At 39.7% G+C, this 14,558-nt stretch overlaps 1 protein-coding gene across 1 annotated transcript in view; it reads left to right on the top strand.

Annotated features, from left to right (window-relative positions):
* The first annotated feature begins 12,240 nt into the window (after positions 1-12,240).
* Positions 12,241-14,558, top strand: part of tut7 (terminal uridylyl transferase 7) — a 120,499-nt gene continuing 118,181 nt past the window's right edge. The window contains exon 1 of the mRNA XM_051928603.1: positions 12,241-12,351. The gene's annotated coding sequence lies outside the window, so the exon portion shown is untranslated. The remainder of the gene's footprint in view (positions 12,352-14,558) is intronic.

A 14,558-nucleotide genomic window follows, 5' to 3' on the forward strand; every position in this document is an offset into this window, starting at 1 on the left:
TTAGTTTTAATCCAGCTATTTGCTATAGATATGTTAGTGGCTAGTGTCCACACTGCAAATCTTCAGTGACTCAGGTTGGTAGAGGATGTAGAAAGGGGATGAAAATGATTTACTTCACTGCATATAAACATTTTTAAATCACAAGAAAATTATCACAGGCGTCATGCTAGTTTTCAATTTCGTGGCAGCCAATGAGGATGTGTAATTCTTTTTTGCACAGTTTAATGACATCAGAATGTCTGAGAAAGACAGAATTTTTAAGAAATCAGGTTTCTGACTTAAGCGGATTACTTACCTTATCCTGGTTTTGTGTGTGCATATAAATGCACTGTATGACTGCCATGACATCATCTTACATACTGGCATAATGAAGATATCACACATAGCAATGCAAGTTACATGCCCTGCACTGATCAGAGTCACCATGTACAAAAATGTGACAGTCCTTAAGAAAATACATATTAAAATTTCCAATTTAAAATATAAACTTTCCAGTTAACAAGAACATTGATGTTACTTATCGCTGTCCAGGTTTACTCTCTTCCCTCCCAGATGATGACAACCTACTTCTAATTCTCAGGGATCTGTCCATCTACATGGATAGTCCTCCTGCTGCTGACTTTCTCACTCTTCCTTCCTCCTTCAACATCACACAGCTCCACAGCCCACCGATTCACAAGGCTGCCAATCTGTTTGACCTTGTTCTTTCATGCACTGCACTCCCACAAATGCAACTATTACTCTTCTACACATGTCTGACCACTTTTTTATTCAGTTCTCTCTGCTGCTTCCCTCTTCTCACTCTTCTTCACACCCCACCACATCCTTCTTGCCACCATGTCTGACCTTGGCATCACTGGGACAGCTTGCAGATGCTTTGAGTCCTACATCTTGGGCAGACCATACATCGTGTCCAGGCGAGGATAGTTGTCAAGGGTGCATCAGACATGCACAGGGGTGGCCCAAGGACTGGTGCTGGGTCCTCTGCTTTCTCTCTGTACACCACCTCTCTGGGCTCCATCATCCAATCCCATGGGGTGACCCATCTTGTATTTAACCAGTTAAGATGGGCACACGCCACTTCTCTCTTCAGCTCGCTACATTGGTTCCCTGTAGCAGCACACATCAAGTTCAAATCCCTGATGCTTGCCTACAGAGTAGTCAATGGGCCAGCACCTATTTAAATGGAGACACTGGTGAGGTGCTATGCTCCTCGCCCACTCGGGTGTGCCAGTGAGCAGCATCTGATGATGCCACCTCTGCATGGTATCAAGTTTCAATCCAGACTCTTTTCCTCTGTAGATCCTAGTTGGAGGAACAAGCTGCCTACTTTCATCGGAACTACTAACTCCCTCTGTGTATTTAAGAAGCAATTGAAAACCTATCTGTTCTGTAAATATTTGTCTAATTGAGGAAAAAAGAATGTTACTCTGTGATCTTTCAGATTGTTGGTCGATTTATTGTTACACTAAGTTTAATTGCTTTATTGATTGTGTGGAAAGCCAGCCCCCAGACACAGACAGACAGACACCAGAATGTCCAAAACACACACGTTTATTATTTTCACAGTTCAAACAATACCTTATCACCAACAACTCTTCTCTCTCTCTCTCTCTCTCTCTCTCTCTTTCTTTCTTTCTTTCCTTGACCTTCACTCTCCTCACAAGCTCCGTCTCCTTCCTCCCAACTATGGCTCGTCTACTGGAGGGAGGCAGCCCCTTTTATAGTAACCCAGATAGGCTCCAGGTGCTCCATCTGACGACACTTCCTGGTGTGGCGCTTTCCTCGCATAATCGTGCGAACAGTCTAGTGTTCAAAGCGTTACTTCGAATTTTGTTCACAGCTGTTATAACAAACTGAAGCGATTGATGCAATTTGTCGCTAAGGTTCTTGGCTACTAAATGTTGCCTATGGATTATGCAGTGAACTGCAAGCATTTCAGGTATGTGTTGTTTCAGGTAACTTATGAAACCACGATAACGACCAACCATAGCTGGTGCTCCATCTGTCGCAACAGATATTATATTTGTCAATGGAATCGCTTTTTCCCTGAAAAATAGCTCCATTAAATTAAAAATCGATTAGCCTCTGGTGTCAGTTTCTAAAGTTCTAGCAAAAAAGCAGCTCTTCATGCACTTCCTCATCTTGAATAAAGCGAACGTACGCCAGCAACAAAGCTTCATTACTGGGTAATGTTGACTCGTCCAATTGGAGGGAAAATACGTTTTTTTTGTAAATGATTACACAAACAGTTTTCCACGTCGTGACTCATTTCGTCAATATGTCTTTGAACTGTGTTATTGCTCAAAGGAATCCTTTTTATAACATCTTGTGCAGGTTTGAGGAGTACAGTGTTCAATACCTCCGCGATGGCCGGTAGAATCAGTTTCTCCCCTATGGTGTGTGGCTCGCCAGACTTCGCAATGAGTAGGGATATGTTGTACGATGCCCTTAATCCTTCATCATTTTGCTCCGATGATGAAACAATCAAATTATCTATCGTAGTTCTCTTCAGAATTTTATCTTTAAGTGATTGAAAGTATGACAAATCTTTTTCTTTTTTGTCAGGGTGAATTCTGTTCAAGTGATCTGCTAGTTTTGATGGTTTCATAGCGTCGTTGCTAAAGACTTTTTCGCATATGAGGCACATTGGTAAATGTTTGTTTGATAATGACGGGACAAATCCTAGCTTCAAATAGTCCAAGCTGCATTGTCTGCATTTCTTTTTTGGTTCAGTCATATTATTATCTGAAGAAATAAAAACTTTTATTAACAAACAATTTTGACAGCCCCTGTAATAAAAAAAAAAAACAATAAAGTATGTACTTACTTGAAACAGAAGATTTTTGTTCAAACTTGAATAAATAAACTGTGTCCTCTGATTTTCTTTTTCGTAGTACTGCTCCTCAATAAATAATTATATTCAAAGTTCAAATCACAAATAAGTACATGTCACATCAAACAAACCAATTTATAGTGTTTTATGAAAGCATGACCGTACAAGACTGATAGATTCTGCTAATATCGAATATCGTCTCGTCCCACCGTGAGCAAGTGCGGATATGCAATGTTTTTTTATATCTGCACTTGCTTTGATACGTTCGATAAGACAATGCACAGACATGTTTGTACTACATCTATTTTCATGCATTCTTACGTGTGACTCTTTTAATGACACATTTTACCTTTTCGTTCGCAAGTTTGGTATGCAATGTGTTTTTTTCTAATATTTTTATTTTATTAATTTTCATTGTAATCATTCCATACAAACAGATCAATTTATAACCCAACAAATTTGAAAACAAATCAAACCCCACCCCTGAGAAGGAGAGCTTAGCTAAAGGAAAATTTCTTTAAGCTTTTTAATAAGGCAACATTAGACAAAAGAAGGGGAGAAGTAAATATCTATATAAATAAGAGATGGAGAAGGGAGTTAAATGCAATAATAGTTAATTCTCTTATTCTAAAATAATATTGATTAAATCCTGCCAAGTTTTGAAAAAATTTTGTACAGATCCTCTAACTGAAAATTTGATTTTTTCCAATTTCAAATAATATAAAACATCGGTTTCCCACTGACTTATAAGAGGAGAATTAGGATTCTTCCAATTTAACAAAATAAGTCTGCGTGCCAAGAGTGTAGTGAATGCAATCACCGTTTGCTTGTCCTTCTCCAATTCAAGTCCATCTGGAAGGACACCAAACACAGCTGTTAGTGGGTTAGGAGGGATTGTTATACTAAGGCTGTCTGAGAGGCACTTAAAAATTTTTGTCCAAAATGATGTTAGTTTGGTGCAGGCCCAGAACATGTGAGGCAGGAGCTTGGTTGCAGCGCTCGCAGGTTGGATCCTGGCCTGGAAACATTTTGGACAGTTTTAAGCGAGACAGATGAGCTCGATATATAATTTTTAGTTGAATAATTCTATGCTTTGCGCATATAGAACTCGAGTGAATTCTCTGCTTTGCTACCTTCCACTCCTTTTCTGATATATTGATTAAGAGATCTTCTTCCCAATGTCCTCTTGGATCTTTGAAAGGTAGGGACTCTAATAAGATTTTATATATTGCGGAAATAGTGTTTGTTTCCTCGGAATTGAGCAGTATTTTTTCCAGCATTGTGGAGGGTGCAAGGTGGGGGAAATCGGGCAATTTCTGTTTAACAAAATTTCTAATTTGAAGATAGTAAAAGAAATGTGTAGCTGGGAGGTTTTTTATGTGTTTTTATCAAAAAAGTATTTTTTTGAATTATTTTACTTCTTAATTAGGTACCTATTGGAATCACAGATATTTTGAAGTAACAACCAAATAGCATGAGTAAGGGGGTCTATTTTTGCTGTCGTTGACCCCCAAATTTTTTTATTGAAACTATCGACCCCTAGAAAGTTCAAATCGACCCCAGGGGGTCAATATCGGCCACTTTGAGAACTCTTGTCCTAGAGGGATGCAGTGGCTCCATATTGAACTTCCAGTCACATTCTTATTCAGCACCTCATTACTTCTCTTCAGGGAAAATAGTTTGTCTTAATTGTAATGGTCTTGTTTTAAAAGATTCAGCTGGCTTGTTTCTTCTTTCCTTAACCAGTAGTCAGTAAACGATGAGATGCCAAACAAGTCAACAGATGAACAGCTAATTCTTATCCTCACATATGACTTCATCATACAATATCTATTTCAATAAAAATATATAGACATAAATCTTGAAGATCTGAGAAGTATTGATTTATATCTCAGAAAAACAAAAATGAACAGTATAAGAAATGTCTGGTTTGCCAGAATGAGACCACTAAAAAGCAATAGATTTAAATAATGGACTTCATCAAAGAGAGTAGCAGAGTGCCATGTAGTTTAGCTACCTCACAGTAAGGAAACTGGGGTTCACATCCTCCCTGCATGGAGTTTGCATGTTCTCTCTGTGTTTGTGACGATTTCCTCTGGGTTCTCCAGTTTCCTCCCACAGTCCAAAAACATGCAGGTCAGAAGGATTGGCTAAATTGGATCATGAGTGTGTCTATATTTGTGCATGCCCACTCTGCATTAGAGTGGCACGCTGTCCAGGGATTATTCCTGCTTTGCATCCTTCACTTCCTGGGATTGGCTCCAGTTCCCCCACAACCATGCTCAGGATAAAATGGGTTTAAAAAGTGTATTAATAGCAAAAATTGTCTTCAAAACAAGAAATTGGACTGAGTTAAAACGGTGGCCCTCTAGCAACAGAGTTTGACACTGTTAACTAGTCATCTCGGTTTACATCTCTTTCTTAATAAGCACATGCTCCCAACCTCTTCCTCCACCTTGTTTGGCTGCTGGTTAAGGAAAATAAATAACAATTAAGAATTAAGTTGGTTCAAGAAGCAGCAGCAACTAGCTACTAATTAAGAAAGTGGTTGAATGGAAACCTGGAGCAATTGTGGCCCCCCACAATCTGAATTTGATACCCCTGCTCTAACCAGTATCTGAATTCTTCAAGGCCTAGTTTTATTGCTATAAATTCTTGATTTTCAACATCATAATTCTGCTATGTTGGAGCAAGTTTCTTTAGATAGCATTTATAAGGGTGAATTTTCCCTGTGTCAGGGAAATGCTGGGACACATATATGAAGTGTCCACTCTGGGTGTCGTAAGATGGGTCCTAATCTAAATGCATGCATAAGAGAATCAAATGACTCTTGTGCCTTCTTTGTTCAAACAAACCTTAAAGACAGTAAATTAAATCTCATGCCATTTGTGAGAAGCAATTACCTGCCCATTTCAATATGACCATGGACAGTGACTTCAACAATCATTTCTTAATAAACACCTTTTATTTTGTATTGTTTTGATTGGAGGGGGCATAGGATTTTTTAATGATAAGGACAAGGAGAAAAGACTTGGTAAGAAAATTGCCAAATTTGTAACTGCTAAATCAAACCCATCTTTCAAACAATTCCTAAACATGAACTAAAAATCGATATCCCTAAACAATGCTAACTCTTTCTCCACTAGAGTAACACCAAAAAATAAAATGCACTGAAAACTCAAAATCCAGATCTCGGATAGTTTAGAGATGCATGCAGACCTTTAAGTGATTGCTCTAGTGACACATTTCCCAAGTGTCTTCTGTGTTAAATCACCATGGAAACTGCAGTGAAAATGGCAGAAAACAATACGGCAGCAGAAATTAATAAATTCTTAGGAGGCTAAACACAAAACTAACACCAGAAAAGGATTCCCAGAGTTAAAAAGCCTAAAAAAAAGTTTGCTCCCACAAGATACATCCATCCATCCATTTTCCAACCCGCTGAATCTGAACACAGGGTCACGGGGATCTGCTGGAGCCAATCCCAGCCAACACAGGGCACAAGGCAGGGAACCAACCCCGGGCAGGGTGCCAACCCACCGCAGGACACACACAAACACACCCACACAGCAAGCACACACTAGGGCCAATTTAGAATCACCAATCCACCTAACCTGCATATCTTTGGACTGTGGGAGGAAACCCACGCAGACACGGGGAGAACATGCAAACTCCACGCAGGGTGGACCCGAGAAGCGAACCCGGGTCTCCTAACTGCGAGGCCCCACAAGATACAGAAAAAACAAATATAAATTTAATAATTTAATGTTCATCATAAAATGTTTAGCATCTTTCTGTAGAAAACATCATTCCAACTTACTATTATTAGGACAGACATATTCAGCTTTTGGTTATTTTTCTTATCAAACACTTATAATGCACATGGATATGTAACGAGTATTTTTTCATTTGAAATGTTTAATTTTTACCCCATCCTAAAGTGATGTATGATAGATTAATTGGAGACAATAAATTGGCCTTGTAAGAGTGAGTATGCCCTAAACGTAATGGTGTGCCACTGGCTTCCACAACCTTGAACCAGATTTTGTGGGTTTAATTATGAATGACTTCAGTAGTTGAGATAGGCTACGTTACGTTTCAAAAATATATTTACTTTTTATTACTGTAGAAAAAGAGTTCCCTCACGTGAGTTCCTATTGAAAAAATGAAGTATACCTATACAAGGTGTCTATGGTAGTTCAAGAACAAGTATAATCCCTGATAAACCAATATACCCAGTACTATTTTGTCTTTGTTTTATTGCCTTTCATCTTCTTCTAGAATGAGCAGTCTCAGGAACTTAAGTACATATGCTGTAATATGAACCATGACTGCAACTGTCTAAACTTCCCAGAATTGTTTGAAGGCTATATCTATTGTTTTTCAACATCCTGGTAATGTGACATGGACTGTTCATCGAATTACCCCATGGCCAGATTAAGACACCCACAGGTTTCTAGGTGTAAAAGCTCAAAAGCCCCCCCTACCCCACATCATTTCACTACCCCACTAGGCACAACAAGAACAACAACATTTGTTTCTATTGCACATATACACTGGATGTAGTTCAAAGTGCTTTTAACTTGTCAAAGAAGTACTTACATGCAAAAGAAAAACAAATTAAACTTAGATAAGAACAATAATGAATTAACAGTTGTGAGTTATGGCCGGCCATTCATCCCGGCCAACACCCCCAGGCCGCCAGATGGAGCCTTCCCTGCAGCATGGAGATGCCCTGAATGCCAGCAGGGAATTATGGACAATGGAGTTTTAATGCACAGCCCTGCTGGATACCATGGGGGGCGCCAGGAGTCACTGCAGGAAGGCCCAAGGACTGCTATTTGCCCTATAACCTGGAAGTACGTATTAATCACGGCGACAGAGGAAATGACGTACTTCCAAGATGAAAAAGAAGAGTTTGGATCTGACTCGGAAGTGCTAGGAAGTCACATGGACTGGGGGTTCAGAAGCACTTCCGGGTCAAGGACTATAAAGGACTTTGGGAAATCCCAGACAGACGAGCTGAGTTGGGAGGAAGAGTGGCAACGCGTCTGGGAGTGAAGGATTGTATAGTGTGTATTGTATTGGTTTATTTATGAGTATTGTGGAGTGGAGGGTGCTTGGTGCACAGTATTGTCCAAATAAAACAAATTATTGGACTTTTATCAGGTGTCTGGCGTCTGATCCGAGGGTTCAATAGAGCGATAGTGCCCCCTATCTGTCACACAGTATACAAAAGATAAATAAATAATACACACTTAAATAAAAAAAAAATATAATTAAAGGAAACAGTGTCCTTAAAATATACAAGCATATACTCAACACATTATGAACATCATAAACTACTGTATATTTCAGAAATAAATCAGATACAGGGATTGGATTAAAAAATATAAAACTTTACATTAGGTCAATTTTATGTTTTGTTCATTAATATATTACAGTGAATGATACAAACTAATAAAGAGTGAAACCTCACATCTACAAAAAATCCATTTTCATCACTTAACCCTACATTTACATTTTTTAAAAAAAAACCCACCTTGTGGAAAAAGATGATATGTAATTTTTCGTGTTGGGTTTGCATATTTGCACCAAATAAACTATGTTTGTTAGTGTTTTGTATTGTCTGGTGTGTCTTATTTCCTGCAGGTCCCTTGTTGTCCTTTTTATTCGTTGAACCACTGGGCCCTCGTTTTGAATGACCATCCATCTGGATCCTTTCTCTTTTTTGCGGGAAGGTTACATATCAAATATACGATTTCATAAAAGTGACCAGTTAGACACTTGATCAGATCGTGCACCACCCATATCAACCAACCAGGATTCACTTTGCAACGGCGCTGGACAAGTTACATTAGCAAGTGATGCGTCACCAAAAGTTTAAGATGGCATGCTATCACCAATGGCAAGGACGCCTATAAAAACTGCAACTCTGCACGGTCGCACGCCTTTCTATCTTTGTGTGGCTTAAAGCTAGAGGTCCTTTCAAGTATATCAATTTTACTAAGAGGATATAAAATGAACATGAATTCAATAGGTCAGTGCTGGCAGGCACCGCTCAACATTACAATGTTATCGGTTGTAACTAGGAGACACGTCCAAAGTGCCATATCTGCGTCCCCTCTTACCTGCTACTCGCAGGCTGCTTTATAGCCAGTGTAGGGAAATGATGTTTTCACTACACCTACTTTTCCAGGTATTTCACCTTTGACCCTGAGCTCGCTGCAAATTCAATAAACTGACAACAAATGTTTAGCAGCATAGCTAAACTGTTGATAAAATTTTTTACGCATTATGTTATATTCCGTACGAGTGATAGGAAACATTTTAGTAAAGAATTCATGGAACAGTTCAATATGAAATGTTTAAAGTCTGCTCTACAGCCTGTGTCACCCTTTTTATATTTTCTGGTGTTCTTAAAGTCAACGGGCCAACAAACGCACCCATACAACTATCAGTAGACATAGCGTGACGATCAAGGAATTATTCCTGGCCAAGACGATTTAAATTTAGTACACAATCTGCTACTCTGTTACAGATTTACTTTTCATTTAATGTATGCCATAACGCGATGAGCCACCGAAGAGTTGTACATGACTACTGAAACTGCATTTAGCATAAATCACTGGCGTGCACTACATATACACCCACCACACTGACTCATACCCCTGACCCACAACAACTCAACAAAGTCTCATTGTTGCACCTTAGCAGTTCTTCTCGTTTCGAAATTTCACCCAAGAGCACCGATCCCTTGACCTCATACACTCTTTTGTCACTCTCTCATCTCTCCTCTTCTTATACAGTATGTGTTATCTCACTTTGAATGTTTCATAGGTTGGTGTCACGAGGAATATTTCTTTTAATTTTGTACCATAGAAGCGAAAACTCTGTTTGTGCCGTCAATGGTGCTCTTTATAGGATATGTGTCAGTTCGCATGTTTCCAAACAAATAAATAAATAAATGGACAGCGGTGTATCGCTCGACATAGAATTCATGGCTGGACTAACTTACTAACTTAAATGTACTACACAGTCATTTGGCAACCTATCACAAAGATGTCCACAAACTACAGGTTGGTGTATAACCATGAGGATCAAAACTGCATGGGTTGGGTGAGTTTTATTGGGATTGATACGATGTGCCTGTACTGTCATTAAAATGTGGACTTGCTTCTCCTATTATTGGGCATTTTTTTCCTAACACGAAGACTCCTTCATGAACAGAGCCCAAGGGTGTCCACCCAGATTCCCCTGATGGTAGATCCGACTGTGATGACCTCTGATGGAGTTGAGCTACACCAGAATAGCACAAATCTGCAAGTTACAAACACACAGTCGATGTTAATGTACAGACTGCAAGAACACCATGGCCAGTCTGGAATCTGAACTGAATCTCCTGGAACTGTTTAGCACTGGTCAGTTTACTTCTGCTACTTATAGCCCAACCTGCACCAACCTATAAACACCTACCGTACTTAAGTTAAAAAATATGTGCATTCCTCCTGAAGGAATGTGGAAAATTGGTAATTTTGTAGATTTCATGCTTCCTCAAAGAAATGACAATTAGTCTATGTACTAAAATTTGGGATTGGATGTCTGTATTAAAATAGAATCACAATGGTTCTCGATACAGTCTTCTTCTTTTGGCTGCTCCTGTTAGGGGTTGCCATAGCGGATCATCTTCTTCCATATCGTCCTGTCCTCTGCATCTTGTTCTGTTACACCCATCACCTGCATGTCCTCTCTCACCACATCCATAAACCTTCTCTTAGGCCTTCCTCTTTTCCTCTTGCCTGGCAGCTCTATCCTTAACATTGTTTTCCCAATATACCCAGCATCTCTCCTTGGCACATGTCCAAACCAACACAATCTCACCTCTCTGACTTTGTCTCCCAAATGTCCAACTTGAGCTGACCCTCTAATGTACTCATTTCTAATCCTGTCCATCCTCGTCACACCCAGTGCAAATCTTAACATCTTTAACTCTGCCACCTCAAGCTCCTGCTTTCTGGTCAGTGCCACCATCTCCAGCCCATATAACATAGCTGGTCTCACTACCGTCCTGTAGACCTTTCCTTTCACTCTTGCTGATACCTGTCTGTCACTAATCACTCCTGACACTCTTCTCCACCCATTTCACTCTGCCTGCACTTTTTTTTTCACCTCTCTTCCACAATCCGTTACTCTGAATTGTTGATCCCAAGTATTTAAACAGATCCACCACCAACTCTACTCCCTGCATCCTCACCATTCCTCTGACCTCCCTGTCATTCACACACATGTATTCTGTCTTGTTCTTATTGGCCTTCATTCCTCTTTCTCTCTAGAGCAAACCTCCAACTCTCCAGCATCTCTTCGACCTGCACCCTACTCTCGCTACAGATCACAGTGTTATCAGCAAACATCATAGTCCACAGGGACTCCTGTCTAATCTCATCTGTCAACCTGTCCATCACCATTGCAAATAAGAAAGGGCTCAGAGCCGATCCCTGATGTAATTCCACCTCCACGTTGAATGCATTAGTCACTCCTACCACAGACCTCACCACTGTCACACCTCCCTCATACATATCCTGTACAACTCTTACATACTTCTCTGCCATTCCCGACTTCCTCATACAATACCACAACTCCTCGATAAAAGGCACCCTGTCATATGCTTTCTCCAGGTCCACAAAGACGCAATGTAAATCCTTCTGGTCTTCTTTATACTTCTCCATCAATATCCTCAGAAAAAACATTGCATCTTTGATGCTCTTTCCTGGCATGAAACCATACTGCTGCTCACTAATCATCACCCCACTTCTTAACCTAACTTCCACTACTCGTTTCCATAACTTCAAGCTGTGGCTCTTCAATTTTATCCCCCTGTAGTTACTACAGCTCTGCACAACCCCCTAATGGTTCTCGATACAGTAATCCCGTAATTTCTTAACATGATTAATGCATGTTTTGAATGATTATGAATTATATAAACCTCGATACAGATAGCCACTCTCCTAAAACACATTTGTGGTTATTATTGTTATTGCCGTTGAAACACCGCTATCATCCTCGGCATACAAGCTCGTTTTCTTCACATTATTCAATGCTGCGCTATGTAGCTTTTTCTATGTGCTCTTAAAACGCCTAGCTACTTCGATTAAACAGCTTATTTCAGGCTATGGAGGCGTCAGTCACTGAAGCCAACCTGGCTATCCGAAACCGTGTACAATCTACAGTTTCCGTGATAAACCTGATGCGATCGCGCTTAACACTTCAGTAATTCATGATGCAATCATAAAGAAGCATGCCACAAAAGTGCTACACTTATACTGTATATCTTTATTTGTCGAACACGGTCTGGCACTTCAAACTAAATGACTGTGCATCAAGAATTACGGTGCCGGAAACATTTGACAGCAACTTGTGGGGCTAGAAGGAAGGACTTTAGTGTGACACCAGTTATTTTGGGGAAAGTCTATATCCGTGGACTAATGAGGAGGTAAAATGCAGACCTGAGATAAGCGGTCAGTCCTTATGATATATATTTTTTACTTTGTTTAGTTTTCTTTGTATGTATTTATGCGTTTTAACGGTGTTGAAACTGTCTAGAGACAGAATGTACTACAAGACGGAGTCACACCGCGGGTACACAAAACAAAGATAAAATACAAAGAAGATGACCGGTTCATGATACTCATAGTTGGTTTGTGCATCCTTTTTTTTTTAAGAAAACGTAAAATATCCCAAGTTTATTAGGAATAAACGATGCGTCCTACCCCTTGGATATTCTTAAGCATGTTTTTTTCGACGTACTGATTACTTTATGTAACAAGTTAAAGGAAAGATATCAGTCGCGATTTCTTAAGGGAGAACGCATATACGCACTTGAACTTCGTTAGTATCTCTATTGTTAAGTATAAGAAAATCACGCTTGCGAATGTTAATATATTACGAAATGGGATGCACAGCGCGTAGATTAGTCTGAAACTTTAAGAAATCTGATCTAGTGTGACTCGCTATTGTCAGAATTTGGAAGCCAAGCCGGGCTAGGCGTCGATTTTGATGCCAGTGTATTCAGCCAGAGCGCACAGAAGAGTAACTTTACCCTGTGACGATTAAGTGCATACGTAGATGAAGTAAATGGTCACGGTTTACTTATTTTGTTTATGTCCATTTTTTATAAGTTTCTGAGGTGATCATAACACTAGTTAGCTTGTGCTTGTTTTGTTGTTTGTAATTAAAAGTCGGGTAGCATAGTGCCACGGGTAGTTCATGATTTGCGATTAATGCTACTGGCTTGTATGGTTTTAATAATGAACGAACAATGGCTATCAATGATGTGTAACGGCCCGATGATCCGAATTCAACCTCCGAATACATGAAGTCTCCATGTTCTCTCCGTGCCAATAAGATATTGCTACTTACATCCCAAAGATTTTTTTTTTTTTGCTTAACTGGAATCTAAGAAGTGGAACACGTTTCGGAAGGAATGTCTGCTTTATTATACTTTGTGATTCATTCTAAATTTCATTCTTGGCACATGCCTTATGCAATCAGAATAGGTAGTGACTTGCCACAAGGGCTCAGAAAATACATGAGAAATGAATATTTAAAATCGGGATTGTTAAATGATTTTAGCAATAATTACACATTTCTGTTGAATCTGTGCCCAAAAGATAGCAAAAGCCAGCAATGGACTGAAGTTACATTCAAGGTTGGCTCCTGATTCCTCCATTATATGCTCAGTCTTCCCCTATCTCTGTAAGGACTAAAGTTGAGGAAAACATAAGTGTATATGCCACCATATAGATTACACATTTTTTTTAAATAAAAGAAGCCAAACAACATAGGTAATGGTAGAAAGCAGTTGCAGTTTTCTTTCATCATGATTATTATTGTTTGGATTGATTTTAAAATTGTCAGTCTCCTCAGACTAACGATAAAAAAAGACAGAATATGCCGTGATGGTATAAAATAATGGTCAGCATCAAAAGAATTGGTGGTGGGGGCGTGGTGAAATAAAAGAGAGAAGAGTGTATGGGTGTGTGTGCCCTGCGGTGGGATGGCGCCCTACCCGGGGTTTGTTTCCTGCCTTACGCCCAGTGTTGGCTGGGATTGGCTCCAGCAGACCCCCCATGACCCTGTATCTAGGATATAGCGGGTTGGATAATGGATGGATAAGGGAAGTTGTGTTTGCTAGTCTTCAGGTCAAAGAAGGCACATAAAGCCGATGTCACATTATACAAATTCTACTCGTAGGGTATGCCAGATTTTCCGAATGCAGTTGCTGATCTCGTTGCCAGACCATGTCAGTTTACACAACTGAAAATTGCTGGGCATATCACATTTAGAGATCTCTTGCCAATGTTCCAGCTCAGACATAGTTGCCCTATTTTCTGACAACCAGTGACATGCTACCTAACAGAGCTGGTGCTGTACAAATAGTTATCAGGTACCATGGCTGGCTGGAGGATATATGGTGGCCACATTGACTAATAGCATCCCCTCTGAGAAATTTTCCTCTTTAAAATAGGTTAACAAAAAATATTACAGTGGACTAAAATCACTGGAAGTACTTTGAGTTGTCGGTGTTTTCTTCATTTAAGAGCTGGTGCCCCTTAAAGGTTGGAGCACATTGATATTAGTATTAAACACCATCTAAGAGCAGGGGGATTGGGGCTCCCACTAAGAGCGTGTTCATATTGGTATATGACTTTGAAGAGTCAGTTGA

Source organism: Erpetoichthys calabaricus, chromosome 5 (assembly GCF_900747795.2).
Source record: "Erpetoichthys calabaricus chromosome 5, fErpCal1.3, whole genome shotgun sequence".
NCBI classification, from domain to species: Eukaryota; Metazoa; Chordata; class Cladistia; order Polypteriformes; family Polypteridae; genus Erpetoichthys; species Erpetoichthys calabaricus.